Raw genomic sequence first — 16,958 nt, 5'->3', positions numbered from 1 at the left:
ATAGTAGAAAGTAGTAGAGAGTGAGTAGTAGAGTGAGTAGTAGAGACTAGTAGAGAGAGAGTAGTAGAGAGTGAGTAGTAGAGAGTAGTACAGAGTGAGTAGTAGAGTGAGTAGTAGAGAGTGAGTAGTAGAGAGAGAGTAGTAGAGAGTGAGTAGTAGAGAGTAGTAGAGAGTGAGAAGTAGAGAGTGAGTAGTAGAGAGTAGTAGAGAGTGAGTAGTAAAGAGTGAGCAGTAGAGAGAGAGTAGTAGAGAGTGAGTAGTAGAGAGTAGTGGATAGTGAGTAGTAGGGAGTGAGTAGTAGAGAGAGAGTAGTAGAGAGTAGTAGAGTAGTAGAGAATGAGTAGTAGAGTGTGAGTATTTGAGAGTAGTGGAGTAGGAGAGAGTAAGTAGTAGAGAGTAGTGGAGAATATTCCAAAGTTTGGCACAGCACCACCTGCACAATAAGTCCAATCAAATCATATCACTTAGAGTCTTTATTGAAGTGCTGAATCTTGGTGTATATTCAAATGCTTTTATTTTCCTTAAGTTTATGTACCACAGCCAGCCGAAACGTTTTGTTCTGTACAACAGAACTTCTTCAGGGCGTTCTTATTTCCTTCAAGTTATGTCGGTACCCTTTTGTCATATAACTAGATTTTTCTTCCAAATGTTAGACGAGACGTAAGTATATTCTTATTCAAAGTGACTAGGTATCAATTTTACCCACACAATTCGGGCAGACTTGAGTAATTTATAGCATCCTCAAAGTCAGTCTTTCAAAAATCCCAAAGTATAGGACATGATAATCCAAATCCAAATGTTTCTCAAGAAAAGTCATTTTCAATCGTTCGGAATATCGGTGTTTGGGCAGATATGACCCAGGGACCCCCAGTATGCAAGGGGAATTAGTCCCCCCTCTGCAAACGCGCCAGTGGCCTGCGTTGCAGAGAGGTGTAAAAAGGGGCATAGCCTCATTACACCTCTGTGCAATGGAGCCCCCTGGCGCATACTGGAGGTTCCAGGTGGGCTAGTTCGCCCCCAGGGACCCCTAGTATGCAAGGGGAATTAGTTCCCCCTCTTCAAACATGCACGGGGGCTGCGTTGCAGAGAGGTGTAAAAAAGGGTGTGGCCTCATTACACCTCTCTGCAATGCAGCCCCCTGGCACATACTGGAGGCTCCTGGTGGGCTAGTTGGCCCCCAGGGACCCCCAGTATGCAAGGGGAATTAGTTCCCCCTCTGCAAACGCGGCAGGGGGCTGCGTTGCAGAGAGGTGTAACAAGGGGCATAGCCTCATTACACCTCTGCAATGAAGCCCCCTGGCGCATACTGGAGGTTCCAGGTGGGCTAGTTGGCCCTCAGGGGCCCCCAGTATGCAAGGGGAATTAGTCCCCCCTCTTCAAACATGCACGGGGGCTGCGTTGCAGAGAGGTGTAAAAAGGGGCGTCTGTCACTCTGTCACGAGGATGGTGTAATCAGTGATGTCATGAGTGATGTCACTGACCATGTCATGAGTGATGTAATATGTGACGTCATCAGCTGTGCATTGCAGGCGCGCAAGTTATAATGAGTCCAACTAACTATAACGTGGGAATTTCAATGGTTTTATGTCAGTAACATTTCCAGCTAACTATAACTGGTGTCAAACCTATGTTTTTTTCAGTGAATTTGATAGGTTTTTTAAATGCTAATTCCTAACTATAACTGGTGTGAAACCTATGGTTTTTTCAGTGAATTTCATAGGTTTTTTAAATGCTAATTCCTAACTATATAAGGCCTGAAACCTATGTTTTTTTCAGTGAATTTCTAAGTTTTTTAATGCTAATTCCTAACTATATAAGACCTGAAAGCCCACCAGGAATCTCCAGTATGCGCCAGGGGACTGCATTGCAGAGAGGTGTAATGAAGCCACGCCCCTGAAAATTTTAGTTTCTATTTTTGAATGTGTGTTTCAAGGGTTACATTACACTGAAAGGAGGTCTGTCACTCTGTCACAAGGATGGTGTCATCAGTGATGTCATGAGTGATGTCACTGACCATGTCATGAGTGATGTAATCTGTGACGTCATCAGCTGTGCATTGCAGGCGCGCAAGTTATAGTGAGTCCAACTAACTATAACGTGGGAATTTCAATGGTTTTATGTCAGTAAAATTTCCAGCTAACTATAACTGGTGTCAAACCTATGGTTTTTTCAGTGAATATATATATATATATGTTACCTACTGGCGGTCGCCAGTAGGTAGTTATAGTTAGGACCTATTTTCCTTAGGAAATCCGCAACATTCGATTTGGAATAACTTTGGCGCTGGTTGATGAATCTTCATGAAAATTTCAAGAGTTACGGTCAGCTCCGGTCCGCTCCTATCCTCTAAGTTTCACAGTGATTCGTCAAGCTGGGGCCGAGAAAAAAGGGGGGTCCCAAAGCGCATTTTCCCCATTCAATTTCCCTTAGGACATTTAGCCATAGCTACAGCGTGAACTGCTGAACGGAATTACGCCACATTTGGTAAAGAGGTAGCCCTCAGTTCAGACTCGTGCCTTTTGCTTAAATGGTGTCAATCTGTTGAGTAATTACTGTGAAAATTACAGTTAAAAGCATTTATATATCTATGGCCGTGGTGGATCCGCGCATCCGGAGCGCACCATAAGGGCACCCTTCTGATCACGCACTGAATGCTAATCTCAAGTGGCTGTAAAGATTTAAAATCAGGAACTGATGGCAGCCATTTTGTGCCTCGGTAGAAGCGAGGCTGAAGAAGTCAGTGGAATATGTGTGCAAAACGTAGAAAGGGGGCAGGGTAGAAATACTTTTACTCTCTAGACCTGCTTAGGGGGTCCCAATTTATTATTATTATTTTTTTAAAGGCCCTGACAGGTGCGTGATAGGGTGCTCGTACTCTGCCAAAAAATAAAATAGAATAAAACAGCTTTTTTATATAATTAGCCCCCGGGGGGCTAAATAAGGGAGGAAACATTATTATATTTTATGGGGGGGCCTGGGGATCGTCACCCCCCGGGGCTACAAAAAAAATGGTGGGGGAGGGGTCCAAGGTCCCCAAAGCCGTGGGGTCCCCCGGGGCTTTATGTTTTGTGGGAGGGGGACTGCGTGGCCCCCCTCCTTGAGCACTCAAGGGCAACGTCAGCCCCCGGGGCTACAAAAAAAATGGTTGAGGGCCGGCTCCTGAAGTGTCCCGGGGTGTCCAACCCGCCCTCCCATAACAGGAAAATCTGTTCTTTCTTTCAAAATCTAAATCAGATTGCTTTTCCACATGGGAAGCTGCATGTTAGTAGCTCCCCATGTAAAAAAGCAATGCCGGCTCCCAAACGTGTAGAAATTGTGCAACAAAGGCGGTGGAGTTATGCACCCTACAGATTATGAGTCATCCATCCAGCGCGTGCACACCAGGGGGTTGAACTGAACGCCGCACTGGGTGCGCGACTTCTAATTTTACCGTAAAAAAATAGCCCCTACCAGTAATTTCTAATATCCCCTGGGACCCCATCCCCCGGGTCTTATAAAAAAAATATGGGGATCGTGTTGGAAGCTAAAATGCCCTCATGGTCCCACCGGCTCCCCGCATCCTTTGGGAGCCGGCATTGCTTTTCCACATGGGGAGATGCTAATATGCATGTGGAAAAGCAATTCAGTTTGGATTTTGAAAGAGAGAACAGATTTCCCTGCTCTCTCTTTCAAAAAACAAGCCAAATTTGCAATGGGAGGGCGGGAGCGGCGAGACTCCTGCCCTCTCATAGCAAATAGTAGTGTCCCGGGGGTAGGCAACCCGGGACACTGCAGGAGCCGGCCCTGGGGCGTGGCGGTCCCCAGGGCCCTTGAGTGCTCCAGGCGGAGGGAACCGCAGCCTGCCTCCCACAATACACAAATCCCCGGGGGGTGGTGGTTCCCCTGGCTTGAGGGGGGTAGTTGAGGCCCACACACTTCTAATTTTGCAGGGGGACCTTGGAGCCATCCAACCATTTATTTTATAGCCCCGGGGGTGGCTCTCACTCTTGCATAGGAAATAGCAATGTTGACAAAATCTTCCGGTAAGATAACAAAGGATTTAATGTCCATTTTTGGCGTTTTTGTTGTAGTTTGCAGCCGTTAAAGCGACAACTATTTTCCCTCCGTCTTTGTAAATATGCCACTAGGTTTTGTAATGTCTACAATCTTGTCTTCCATTTAAATAGGCACGAAGTATTTATTGAAGTTCATTGTGAATCGTGAAGCAACACTGTCTAATTGTGATCTCTAAAGAATTGAATGAGCCGTGTACTTGTTTTGCTCATAATGTGCGTAGGGGCAGATTTACAAGTTCATTGCGTTACTATTGCATCACATTTAAGATGGGAAAAGTGACGCGAAAGCGGCGCAAGAGGGTTGTATATCTGGTACACAGTGTTCTGTTTTACTTTGCTTTCCTTTCTGTCATGTAGAGGATCCTGGGTAAATATAACGGTTTCTGTACAGCCAGTACCTTTCAACCCTACCGCCAAATGGCTTACTGCCTGTTACCATAGTAATAGTTCATGGAACTATTAAGTGAGCAGAGAAGTTTGAAGTTCACCACACTATGTTGCTAATTGAAACAGTTACTGTGCTGGAGTTTTAAAAGTTTTCCATAGGAACCGTTAGTCGTAGCTATAGACTCTGGGAAAGAGCTGGTAAAGAGTTAGCCTCAGTATTATACTTTAAGTTATAAATATCATTCCTTTTTTAAATGTTTTCTAACTGTATTATTATCACACTAAATAATAGTGTAATGTCAGAAAAAGAAGACGTATATACTTTTTTAAAAATTAACTTTTATTAAAACAACACTAAATACTTGGAAACGTAACTTAAAGATAACAATGTAATAAATAACTATAAACATAACTTTAAAAAACAATTAACCAAAATGTGATATGGACTCCAATAGAAGTAGGGTAGGTAATATGCAAAACAAAAATGAAAATAAGTCTTCAAAATGAGATCGATGTGACTAAATGAGGTCAAACATTATAAGTTAAGGTAATACTTGGCAATAGTTTTTAATTTGCACGTCTGCAGTGTGCCTGATACATTCCATCTCTCTTATAGGCCCACGTTCAAGAGGTGTCTGTACCGAAGTGCCCAATGTGTCAGATTTACACTATGGACCAACAGGTCTTTAAAATGATTCAGAGATGAGACAGAATTAGCTGAGAGATCAAGTCATTATGCAGGACAATATTCTTTAGGGCTTATTTACAAGCCTCTTGCGCCACTTTTGTGTTACTTGTCCCATGTTAAAAGTGACAGAAAAGTGGCGCAAGGGACTTGTAAACAAGCTCTTTAATTTCTAATACATTTAATCGGAGGCATTTTATATCTAGGCCGCTCTGCTTAGCATGCGTAAACACTGTGACCAACAGAGTTCAAAATTTTAACTCAGCTTTGGTTGTACATGGCAGAGTGGACAGCAGCATCTATAACTTTAAAAGAGTAAGAGAAACGACGTGAGAGAGAGTGAGAGAGAGAAAGAGAAAAAACAACACTAAAACTGTGAGAGAGAGAATGTTATAGATGGAGCAGTTAATACTGGAGTAAATACTCGTAGCTCACCTTTTGCCTCCGTTGTGTGTCCAAGCATGTGCTGGTTCATAGTACACCCTCCAGTTTAGTGATCTGAAAGTTAGTATATAGAGTTAGTAATAGCATAGTACATACAACTGCACACGTATATTTTTGCTTTATTTATTTGTACACTCGGGATAATGGATTTCATCAACTTCCACTGTAAGGAGGTGTCTGTGCGCTGTTTTTCTTTCAAAGTAGTATATCCCATGCTCTCCCACTGCATAGTGGTGAGTTCTCAATATTGCGTACCTAGACTGTTGCACCCCATTGACTCGTAGAGTTCGGAGGTGAGTGTTTTTCAAGGGAAGTCAGAGGCAGATTTACAACTCCTTGCGCCACTTTTCCCATATTAAAAGTGACACAAAAGTGGTGCAAGGGGCTTGTAGATCTGCCCCTCCGACTGTTGTTACCTATCCTCACTGCTCGGAGGTAATTGTACATTCCTACACAGTGAAGCTGCTGCACACTGCCCACACTCTCCTTTCACAGATGACTTGTCATTGTTTCGGAAACAAGCTTATTTTCTCACCTTGTGCCATTGGCGTGATTCCAAGAGGGTGCACCACGTGTCGAAGCAGTCTTCTCAGACGTTGTTACCATGGCCACGCATCATAAACAGAATTCACAAACGTAGAGCTTTGTAGGTGTTTTTGGGTAGGATGACGCCGGTTTGTGAAACACAACCTGTAAGATACAAAGGAAGTTAACATTGTGTGTCATTTCTTTATCAAAGGAGAGAGGAAGTGAGAGAGTGACTGAAAAGAATATTCAGAGCTCACCTTTCTGTCACTGGTGTGTTTTTCACCATGTGCCAGGACATAATGCTTCCTGAAGATCTACATATAAAAGATAGTAAAATAAAGGTGTTATGATTGGTATTTGTTACTATCTTAATGTGGAGTTGAATAACATCGCCCTTTCACACACCTTTCCTCTCGCATTTAAAAACAACTATTTGTATAGTTTATATTCCGGACATTTGACCGATTATAAAAACGTTCCTGCTATTGGAAAAAAAATATACACATGCAATAAGATACGGTATATAGGACTGCGTATGCCTAAATCGCTGCGTCGTTTTTTTGTATCCAGTCTGCTGCATCCCATTGACTCCCTCCGATGTACACCTAGGCCTCATTGCTCACCTTTTTGTGGTCAGGACACCTTCTACATCATGCAGTCCCGCTCTGCCACCAAGAAATCTGACATATGGTGCTGAGTCTTGATATCGGTATGGGTAACGCATACTCGTGCTCCCATCATCATCGCAGGTTCCTCACCCGCTCAGTCCTTCCAGTACCATTAACTCAGTGACCAAAGAGGCCACACACGTAGTGGTGGACCATTGTACTCGGTTGTTTGCGCCTACATGAGGCGTTCGAAGCACTAGGACGGCCATCACAGCGCTTGCAATGGCAGCTGGTGTAGAGCACGTGCCCCCAGTCTTTTTTATTGGTAGGCTCTCGTGTGTAGTGATGCATGTGCTGGATGGGTGTGATGTGGGTGTATACCAGCCATGAGGGAGTGTGTTTGTGTGCCGTTTTGGCAACTAGACCTGGGACTAAGAAATCAGTACAATGGAAATCTGGGCAATGTTGTGTTTTTGTTTTATCCTGGAAGCGTAAGCGGAGTGGGCTGGCCTGACGTATGCCAGTGCTGCGTGAGGCTCTGAACCATGATTCCGGAGCTATGGGCGTGGTTCCGTCATGAGCTATATGAGAAATCAAGTGATTCGGGTCTTCATCTTGTAGTGCTGACGTCATCCGGGCCTTAAACACATATGTGCCATTATATCTGTAAAGTTCCACAACATGGCCAACATGGAAGGTACGGGGTATCACTGACTCTATATTCATTCATAGTTGCATACATAAAAGATGGTGGACATGACACATTTCTGCGATTATGGATGTTAGTTGTACATTCAGTGTAGTGTTGTAGCTGTAGTATTACAGGGCTGTTAAAGGTTTAAGATGCAGTTTTTGTCACATGAAAGGCAGATAATATATATACGTATGTGGTTATTCAGGTATACTGTTGAACTTGGTGTTGGAAATCAGTGTTCGGGGTTCGGAGTCGCATCCACATCCTGGTATTGTAGAGTAATGACGTAATCAATGCCTGCCTGAAAATGTTTTGTAAATACGGTGCTCATGTGAATTGCTGATATAGTTTTAGATTGATTTTGCGCTATATACATATGCTAAAAAACAAAAAAAGGATGAATATCCCACACTTACTGTCAGAGGTAAGAGGGTTGTATATGCTATTTATATCACAATATAATGGTATAGTCGTAGGGCGCAGGAGAAGCATTTTACAAACATAATAAATACACAGACACAAATAGATAGTTGAAATGAGTACGGTCACATGTGCTCAACTCCATTTTATTACATTGCTGTTGGTAACAAGTAGAATTGTAATCATGATATCATACATAAATATTCAATCGTAAATGGTTTATGACATCTGCTGTACGAAGGTAGGAGCACTACATGTAAAATAATACACAGAAGATTCTATTGTAAAGGGTTCATAAGTTGTGGTGCACTAAGGTAGGGTTGGTTTGTGTGTAACCTGCAATGATGTGTGGTTCAGGCAGACCGCACTGCTAACAATGTCTTTTGGCTACTGAATTTTGCCTTAATAAGGCCACGTGGCGATAATTTATGGTGCACTGAGTTAGTGGTATGTCTGGTAGTCAGGATGTTGTCTACTGGACTGCATAATCTGTAATCACAAATGAAATGAAAGATGAGACATGTATGGAATACATTGTCGAAATGTGTATGTTTCAGGGACATTATAGTTCAAGTTGTGACCTGTGCTGTCCACAGTGTAGAATGCCTTTGAGCTTGCCTTTGGACTTGCAGCATGAATTTTGTTTTTCAACTAAACCTAGAACTGATATAAAAGAAGTTTTTGAAGGAAGGCTACTAAAGGGATATTGTATAGGGTTTGATTGACGTTTTATTCAGTTTGGTACTGCACTCTGCAAATAATGAATGAAGAGTCAGTTGAATTCTGCCTGAATACGGCCACATGGCGATGAATAATGGTGCACTGAGTTTGTAGGACCTTTGGGACTGAGCGTGTACGTAACCTGCGATGATGCGTGGTCCGGATAGGCCGCACTGATGGTAATGTTTTTGGACTACTGAATTTTGCCTTAATAAAGCCTTGGGCGATTATTTGTGGTGTACTGAGTTAGTGGTACATCTGGTGTTTAGCGTGTGCTCACCCTGTGATGATGCGTGGTCTGAACGGGCTGCACTCAAAGCATTGAATGTTGCATACTGGATTGCACGTACTTTGAGGGGGAAAAAAAACCTACCAATGATGGTTATCAATTGTTCTGCAAACTAGGTCTACTGATTGCTCCCCATAACAAATTAAACAATTGCATTTAACGCAGTGCGTTCTAACTTTCGCAAAATGGGGACGTATGTCTGGTGGCGATGTTGAAGGTGATGCCCCAGAGGTACTTGGTATTGCTAGTGGTGGAGGTACATTTTGACGCTGAGTTCTACATTCTTTGTGAACATAGTTCTCAGGATGCTGGGATTATAGGTGTAAAAGGGGGTGGTGATGGAAGGAGCATCAGAACCAATCAAACACTCACACCCAGTCTAAAGATCTGGGTTTGATCCATCACCGTTCTTTAGCCCACTCTGCCACCCCAGTTCAGACATGGCTATATGCAAATCAGTCTGACCCTGTGCCTCATGGGAACAGTCCAGCCCGAACTGCCAAGCCATACCTTCCCTGGACCGGAAACAAGCTTCCGAGGACTGGTTTCTGGCATTCCAGCCGTCTTCAGCCCGGCTTGCTTGAATCCAGTGGCAAAGTGAGCAAGGGACTCACGTCTGAGCATACCCTGCCACACCTATGGCGGCCAAAAGCGGTACAAAAGGGGGTGGTGATGGACGAAGCATCAGAACCAATCAAACACTCACACCCAGTCAAAAGATCTGGGTTTGATCCATCACCGTTCTTTAGCCCACTCTGCCACCCCAGTTCAGACATGGCTATCTGCAAATCAGTCTAACCCTGTGCCTCATGGGAACAGTCCAGCCCGAACTGCCAAGCCATACCTTCCCTGGACCGGAAACAAGCTTCCGAGGACCGGTTTCTGGCATTCCAGCCGTCTTCAGCCCGGCTTGCTTGAATCCAGTGGCAAAGTGAGCAAGGGACTCACATCTGAGCATACCCTGCCACACCTATGGCGGCCAAAATCGGTACAAAAGGGGGTGGTGATGGACGGAGCATCAGAACCAATCAAACACTCACACCCAGTCAAAAGATCTGGGTTTGATCCATCACCGTTCTTTAGCCCACTCTGCCACCCCAGTTCAGACATGGCTACATGCAAATCAGTCTGACCCTGTGCCTCATGGGAACAGTCCAGCCCGAACTGCCAAGCCATACCTTCCCTGTACCGGAAACAAGCTTCCGAGGACCGGTTTCTGGCATTCCAGCCGTCTTCAGCCCGGCTTGCTTGAATCCAGTGGCAAAGTGAGCAAGGGACTCATGTCTGAGCATACCCTGCCACACCTATGGCGGACAAAAGCGGTACAAAAGGGGGTGGTGATGGACGGAGCATCAGAACCAATCAAACACTCACACCCAGTCAAAAGATCTGGGTTTGATCCATCACCGTTCTTTAGCCCACTCTGCCACCCCAGTTCAGTCATGGCTATATGCAAATCAGTCTGACCCTGTGCCTCATGGGAACAGTCCAGCCCGAACTGCCAAGCCATACCTTCCCTGGACCGGAAACAAGCTTCCGAGGACCGGTTTCTGGCATTCCAGCCGTCTTCAGCCCGGCTTGCTTGAATCCAGTGGCAAAGTGAGCAAGGGACTATAGGTGTATGCGCATACTAGCAGTGCCAATGGAGTATTTTTTGTCTGTGCCTTATATAAATTAGGGCTAAATTCCCTACTGCCTGTAGTGTAGATAGAATGCTGAATGCAAGTTGTGAATACTACTGTCTGCAGTGTACAGCGAAGCCACTAGTCAGCACAGTTATAAAAGAATGCTGTTTTTCACTTATTTAAACAAAATGTAAATACATACAGTATAATTGTCTCTGCATTAAATAAATCAAGGCTGAATCCCCTACTGTCTGTAGTGTACTTGTATAGCTGTATTCAAGTTGTAGACCCTGCTGTCCGCAGTGTAGATCTTAGGGTGGAGTGCATGATCTGTAATCATGATTGAAGTGGAAGATAAAACATGTATAGAATACATTATTAAAATATGTATATTTCAGGGACATTTAAAAGGGACACGATGTCTCACTGTGACATAAAACTGTTCACTCTTCTTTGCGATGATTTATGGTGCACTGAGTTAGTACTATCTTTGGCACTGAGCTTGTACATATCCTGCGATAATGCATAGTGCAGGGAGGCTGCACTGGGAGCAATGTTTTTTGCCTAGTGAATTCTGTCTTAATAAGGCTACTGGGAGATGACTTGTGGTGCAGTGAGTTAGTGGTACCTAGTGGTACCGAAAGAACTCAGCATGTGCGCACTCTGCGATGGTTCGTGGTTTGAGGGGGTCGCAGTGGTATAATGTCTCTTGTCTACTGGAATGCATCATGTACAATCGCTATTCTACCTGAATCGTGAGCGGTCACAATGTAGATCGAAGGCAGTAGTCATCACTGACATCAAGAAATTATTTTTGTCGTACCTTTAACAAAATCTGAGGACATAAAGTATAATTATCTCTACCTTAAATAAATCAAGGCTACATTTCATGCTATCCGTAGTATAGATTCAAAGCTGATTTGAAGTTGTGAACACTGTTGTCAAAAACTGTAGATCGAAGGCAGTACTGAGCACAGATATGGACGAATGATTTTTGTTTCTTATTTTAACAAAAGCTGAACACATACAGTACAATTGTCTCTGCATTAAATAAATCAAGGGTGAATTCCCTACTTTCCGTAGTGTAAATGCAAAGTTGAATTCAAGTTGTGAACCCTGCTGTCCACAGTGTAGATCGAAGGCACTACTCGACACAAAGATCAATGAATGCTTTTTTGTCACAGTTAACAAAATCTGAGGACACAGTACAATTGTCTCTGCCTTAAATAAATTGAGAATTAATTCAATGTTGTCTGTAGTGCTTATGCACTCCTGGTATCAAGTGGTGAACTCTGTTGATTGCAGTGTACATTTGAAAGCAATACTCAGTACAGACATTGAGGAATGTTTTTTGTTGCATCATTTAACAAAATTGTCTCTGCCTTACATAAATCAAGGCTAACTTCAATGCTGTCCATAGTGTAGATGCAAAGCTGAATTCAAGTTATGAACCCTGCTGGTCGCAGTGTAGATCGAAGGCAGTAGTTGATACAGACATCAAGGAATGCTTTTTTTGTCACATACTTTAACAAAATCTGAGTATACAGTACAATTGTCTCTGCCTTAAATAAATCGAGAATTAATTCAATGTTGTCTGTAGTGCTGATCCACTTCTCGTATCAAGTGGTGAACTCTGTTGATCGCAGTGTACATTTAAAAGCAGTACTAGGTACAGACATTGAGAAATGTTTTTTGTTGTATCATTTAACAAAATTTCCTCTGCCTTACATAAATCAAGGCTAACTTCAATGCTGTCCGTAGTGTAGATCGAAGGCTGTAGTTGACACAGACAACGAGGAATGCTTTTTTGTCACATACTTTAATAAAATCTGAGAATATAATATAATTGTCTGTACCATAAATAAATCAAGACTAAATTTAATATTTGATTTTTTGCTCAGCATGCCATTCCAGTATGGACCCAGCCATTTACAAATCAGTCTTGACCCTGCACCCAATGGGAACAGTTCAGTGCGAACTGCCGGACCAGGTCTTCCCTGGACTGGAAATAAGCATCTTAGGACCAATTTCAGGCTTTCAGCCCTCATCAACCAGGATATGGCTGGGTCTAAACTGGGATGGCACGGTGAGCAAAAGAATGATAAATTTAACACAGATCTCTTGTCTGGGGGTGAATGTATGATTTATTCAGCGTTCTGTCCATCATTTGTGTGCGTAGCATTTTTCACCCTTAGTGGGATGGGTGTGCCCGGACGTGGGTCCCTTGATCACTGTGCCACTGGATTCAAGCTACCCTGGCTGATGAAGGGTAAAACCCAGAAACCGGTCCCAGGATGCTTGTTGACGGTCCAGGAAGGACCTGGCTTGGCAGTTCGTTCTAGTCTGTTCCCATAAGGCACAGGGTCAAGACTGATTTGCATATGGCTAGGTCAAAACTGGGGTGCCACAGTGAGCAAAAGAACAATGGATTTAACCCAGATCTCTTGACTAGGGGTGAATGTATGAGTTATTCAGCATTCCGTCCATCATTTGTTTGCGTAGCATGTTTAGAAAGTTGGCATTTTCTTACTTTAACCATTCTGGTCCTCTGCCTATCTTTAATTACACATTTATTTTATTTTATTTTATTAATGAAATTTGTTAAGCGCGGCAGCTACCCCTCAGGGTTTCCCGGCGCTAAGAGACAGATCGACTACATAAGGCAGGAAAAATTAGAGATCAAAGAGCCAGGTCTTCACTGCTCTGCGAAAACGTATATGACAGTTTTCCATCCGTAGGGCCAGTGGAAGAGAGTTCCATAGTCTGGGTCCTAAGTTCGCAAAGGAGCTACCGCCCATTCTGGTAAGTTTGAACTTGGGTACATTGAAGAGATGAAGGGATGAAGAACGAAGAACACGAGTAGGGAGGTAGGGACTGACAAGGGCTTGAAGGTAGAGGGGTGCTGATCCGATTTTAATCTTGTGCATAAAGCACAAAGCTTTGAATTTTATCCGGTTATCAACACGGAGCCAATGCAGCTCTCTCAGACATTCTGTAATGCGGTCCCATTTGTGACAGCAACAGAGAAGCCGGGCTGCGGTGTTTTGCACATATTGTGCGCATGGCAGCTGAGCTTTGTGCATTCCCTCCAGACAGTCACATAAAATGAAGCTGAGGTGTGCCTGATGGGCCGTTCACATACTGATTGGCCTTACCGATCTAGATGGGAGGGAGGAGCTGACACTTGCACCAGAATAGGGCTGTGCTTGTCCCCACACAAAGAGATACACATTGCCCTGTAGTGAGTCTGGAGCCAAGGCAGGAAGGGCAGGGACCTTGTGGACTTCAAAGAACTTACTTTGAAGTATGCCCACTTCAAAGGCACAACTGTGTTTAAGCACTAGACCCCTGACACCACCAACTCAGTACACTTCTGAAACTCAGAACATTACGGCAGGAAGAAGAGCTGCTGTACTGCAGGAGGGACTGCCACTTTGTAAACTGCTTTGCTGTGTTGGCCTGCTCCCCGCTGATTGCTGTGCTGTAAGAGGGAATGCCACTGTGCTACCTGCTATGATGGGTTGGCCTGCTATCTGCTGCTTCTTGCCTGGGAGTGCTCCTCTACACCCTCCAAGAGCTTTAGTGACTCCAAGGTTTTCTTGCTTGAGTCGTGTTTTGAAGTCTCAGGGCCATCAAAGACTTTCTTCAACTCTGTTTCAGATGCTGGTTCTGTCAATTGGGAGTCCTGCCCTGTCAAGGGGTGCCAATCCTGTGTGAAAGTGGGATCTGAAGCTGTTTTGCTACCTACACAACTTGACACAGTGATGACTTTTTCAGTAAACAAAAAATAACTGTGGGTCAATTAATCAATCTGTCTACTAACTACGCGTCTAACATCAGGGTAGTGAGAATGGAAACAAATATTTGAAAAAAGTGACAAGAAGTCAACAGGATACTTTCCAGATGTGAAAAATACCCATCAGTTATCGACAGATACCGCCCTAGTCATCATGTGGGACCCTTCACACCAGGAAGGGTAATCGCTACAACCACTTGTAAATGTGATATAGGAATGGGCGCCCCAATGGGCTATGAGTATACTGGTATATTGTGATAACTGTAAAGCAGGGCGTGAATATTCGTGAAAGTGAAAAAGTGTGCAAAAAGGTCTAAAATTGGAGAGGGAAGAGGAAAATGAATTTTAATATGTACCTCTCAACTTCCAAATGAATAAAACCAGTGCGATAATAAAGTAGTTTTAACAAATAGCTACTATATATGGTTAGAGGTCAACATGTTTCTGCAGTCTAGTGGACCCTAGTAAGTGTCCGCTGCTTCGTCAGGACCAAAAGTCGCTATTGCTAAGTAAGTGGTGATTAAACAAATATTTAAAAAGGTATCACCTGGGTATCCTAGGTGAAGTCAATCTCCTAGCTGGTGACAATAATCCAGATTGACAAAGTAGTCGAGTCAGACACATAGAAAGAATAACAGGACACAAACAAACAATCATTAGCATTTATGCGCAAACTATGTCGAATATTGCCATTGCAGGGTGACAAATAATCATTTATAACACCCGTCGTGTCATATACACGTACACCAATAGTCCATTTCGGACTGGTCCTCTCACTTACCTATTTGGTAGGAGAGAAAGGCTCCACCTCACCTTGCTATGGCACAGGTAAACAGATCGCCGATCTAATAAGAAAATGCAAAACGAGAGAGTCACAAAAACGGGTCAGTGAACTCTGACTACACAGTCCCACTCACCCAGGGTAGTACCCCTAGGGCAGACCTTTTTAGGAAGATGTAAATCCAATGCACGCCCCTCTCACAATTATAAAGGTTCTGGGCAGTTTTCAAAATTGTCGTTTCCCACTACTGCATGAGGAACGATTAGGCATTAACTCTGAATGTTGCAGGCAATCTTACTCTGTTATTCCACTCGTTCAAAACATCGTTATCTCATTTCTACCCTCGTCAGTCGGGTAACAGTGGCCCAATACGTGTATGTGATCGTATATTTCGTTATTCTTTTGTCCAATTTATGAGCCCGATAAATATTTCAATGTACCTTTAGAACAGATGCACACGAGAAAGACACCGCCTCTTAAAATGTAGTGAGCAGTCCCCCCGTTAGTTTTTTCAGCTAGTTTTGATTGCGGGCATTCCCCCAATGGTTGCTAACATTACTGCAAACGCGCTCATAAGCTGCTCATGAGGCACCCCCTGCGCTGCTCCTCTTTGTTCTAGCGCTCGGCGGCAACAAACCGCAGATAGCCAAACGGGTTCACCGTGACTACATCAACTCTTACACTCACCTGGCCGTCAGTACTCCGGGCGTCCTTCTGGGCCGTCTCGGGGAGGTACCTGATCGGCAACAACCCTCCATGTTTTATCAAAATTGCGGTGACGAAATGGCGTGGTGACGTCACACTCGTCATTAGTGTGACCGATCCCAGGTATTATGGGAAATGTAGTTTATTTGTATTCCGCTAATAAAATGATGTTTTGAAATTATTAGAAAAGACCCGTGTTTGTTATTTAATGATGTTGTCTAAGTTCATTCACGGCTGATGCAAAAATGGAGAAAAAACCAGAGTGGAAGAAAAAAAATATATATATACCCTCTGTATACTGTTGTGATGTCGGCAAAGACATTCAAATATTGTGCCTTATCGCTACGATGAGAGCAAATTGGATATTAAGATCTCTGGCCCAATAAAGTTCCTCTGTATTTAGTTGGCTGATATCCACCAAATGGCTAAGAGGGAAGTACATTAAATACAAACACTATTCTGTAGACCCAAGAGGTTGTCAGTGTAGATTATGGCTAGACAGTAGGGAATGTCATTCAAGTTGTCATGGAAAAGATAAAATTGAGAAATGGACGTACTCTGCAAAAATGGAAGAAGAAGAAGGTCTGAATCAGGGGTCTTACACCATATATACCTCTTTTATAGCAGTGTAACTGCCCCAAGACTATATAACGTGGATCCCCACGCGAAAGTCTCTATAACGACATTCAAGGAATGTCTTCATTCAGACCCTCTTTATCGGTGTTCAACTTATATATCAATTTTTGCTCTTTATTAAATAGATATTTGCTCACATCAGCTACCTTTGTCGGAATCAAGGGCTGCTCAATAACTGTCCAAACAAAATCAGTAGGTGCATGGCCAACCTCTAGGAAGTGGTTCGTCAGGCGGGTTGCCTGTTTCTGGCATCTGATGGTACTTTTGTGCTCGGAAATCCGGGTTTTTATCTTCCTGGTTGTCATGCCTACATATTTGAGATGGCACGGACAAGTTATTAGGTATATCAAGTTTTGACTATTGCAGTTAGTGAAACGTCTCTACTGCCAGGGGCGGTCATTCCCAATGTCAATACTAGTGGACCGGGAGGTTTGAGGACAAGCTGCACAGCTCCCCCATGGGTGATGTCCCTCGACTGGCGGCAGATTCCAGAGGGTTCCAACTGCGCGTCCACCCTTAGTTTTTGGTCTCGTATGTACCAATTGATCTTTGAGATTTTTTCCACGTTTGAAAGCAAACAATGGC

This window comes from Lissotriton helveticus, chromosome 7 (assembly GCF_964261635.1).
Source record: "Lissotriton helveticus chromosome 7, aLisHel1.1, whole genome shotgun sequence".
Lineage (NCBI taxonomy): Eukaryota > Metazoa > Chordata > Amphibia > Caudata > Salamandridae > Lissotriton > Lissotriton helveticus.
The sequence above is the reverse complement of the archived record's forward strand: the minus strand, read 5'-3'. Positions refer to the sequence as shown.